Genomic DNA, 2,101 nt, shown 5'->3' with positions numbered 1-2,101 from the left:
CGAGACAAAGCTAGAAGGCAAAAAACTTTCCAATAAATATTCAGGACCCTACAGAATAATCAAAAAATATAACAACGATTTTACTTTTAAAACGATAAACCCAGACAACGGAAGAACATATAAGGCACATGTTAGCCGTATAAAAGGAGCCAAGTACCCAGTTAGGTGGGTGCCCAAATCCTCATCTTCAGATTCATCAAACGCGGAAAACGAATTTCCTAAGTCGAGGCTATCCGGATTAAAACCCTTCAATTTCAAACAAAACTATTTCGATAACCACAGCGAGGAGGAAAATTTTGAAGAATTTTTAGCCATGAAAAATTTAGTCATCCCTAAAAGTAGATCCTTAATACCTATAACAATAAGAACACCAAAAAGCCCAAAGAGTTCATCTTCAGAAAGCTCAGAGGAAGAATTAGATTATAAGCTATCCCTAAAAACCCAATTTTATCCCGACAGAATATCAACCCCATGCCCCCCCAAAAGATTTCCAGATGACATAGTTTCCCCAGAAACCCTGATAGAAAGACCCCTATCGCTACAAGATGAATTAAACAGAGCTATAGAAACACCGGGTGCAAAAGTAAGGAAGACTCCATCCAGGGATACAAATAAAGGGAATGCAAAAAGTTTGAGAGAAGCCATGGACATTATAAATTATCCGATAAAAACAAGGCAAAGTACCTTGCCTTGGACCCAGGAACATCCCGAAGATGAAAACCTGGGACAATGCCATCACATAACGGTATCCAAAGTAAAACCCAAGGAATCTCACTCCTGGAAACAGACCATGCTACGAAATATACCCCACCCCCCGGAAGATATGGCATTCAAGCAGTGGAGACATCCTCCAAAAATATTTGACTCCTCCCAGAGTTCCCAAGAATCTTTTAACTCCCCCGAAACAGGATTTCAACGCGAAGAAATGGAAAATAAGCCCTCTACCTCAAAAGGAGACGAGATATATGAAGCAAGGGCAGGCGATACTCCAAAATCTCAAAGGACCACCCCAGAAAGCAATAATGATGAATCGTCAGAAACTAGTTCTACTGAATTTGACGATGAGCCCCAAGACACACAAAAACAAAAACCAACTTCGGCTACCGCGCAAGCAAAACAAGCTAAGGCAAGAGGTCAAAAATTTATATTAAAATAGTACAAGAAATTTGACCTAATCTCTTTGGGAAAGTCAAAAAAGAATAAAACGCCAGAAACTGAACAGGAAGTTACCACGAAATCTGGCAGGATAAGTAAAAAACCAGATAAATGGAAATACGTCTAGGGACAAGATACCCCCCCAAAAAAATCGTAAAATATTATTTAACAGAAACGAGCAGTTTGAAAAAAAAAAAACCTTAAAAACAAGAATATGTGAATAAGTCATTACAATGAAAGTCACCCATTAAAAGGTCAAAATAAGTTAATAGTTAATTTTTCCAGATAAACTGAATTCCGGCTTTAATAAAAACCCGAAGATAGAAGAAGAACAAGAATTGTTCAACCCCTCCTCCAAAAAGAAAAATAAACAGTGCAACCCCGTTACAGACAAAACAAATATGGATCAGCTATTTCAAATACGATCGAAACTCCTAGAAGCCTTGGCCCAATTGATAACAGAAAAATTAAAAATTGAGAATATGATAGAAACCATACTTAAATCCCTTAGTGAGGTTAAGGCATCCCAAGAAAAAATGAACAAGAAAATAAATGAGATCTTAGTAACTAAACAAATAGATAAATTAATTGAGGCCCAGTTTATGGAAGTGAAAGATCAAACCGCCAAAATCCAGAATGAAATGGAGTCGAATAGCGACGCCACGCTTGTTGAAGGATATAATTATCCTGACCAGATCCTAAAGTTACAAGTATTATACGATAAAATGCAGGAAATTGGTAAAAAAGTACAAGATTATAGAAATAGTACTGTTCTATCCGCGACAATGGCAATACAAGAATTCCTGGCACCCCAAAGAACAAAGATCCTAGACTTGCAGCATAAATACGACCACTTAAAAGCACAGAAGGAAATAATTAAGCTACAACAGAACAGCTTAGAGAAATAGTTAAACGAGAACCATGCCGAAATTACCAGAGAATTAAA

At 37.3% G+C, this 2,101-nt stretch overlaps 1 pseudogene; it reads left to right on the top strand.

Moving 5' to 3' along the window:
* Window positions 1–313: 313 nt before the first annotated feature.
* Window positions 314–1,282, top strand: LOC148946156 (uncharacterized; annotated as a pseudogene).
* The last annotated feature ends 819 nt before the right edge of the window (window positions 1,283–2,101 follow it).

This window comes from Artemia sp. Qi Xiang Cuo, chromosome 12, assembly GCF_049724085.1.
Source record: "Artemia sp. Qi Xiang Cuo chromosome 12, ASM4972408v1, whole genome shotgun sequence".
Taxonomy (NCBI): Eukaryota; Metazoa; Arthropoda; class Branchiopoda; order Anostraca; family Artemiidae; genus Artemia; species Artemia sp. Qi Xiang Cuo.
Note: the sequence above shows the minus strand (reverse complement) of the source record. Positions and strands in the feature narration are given on the sequence as shown.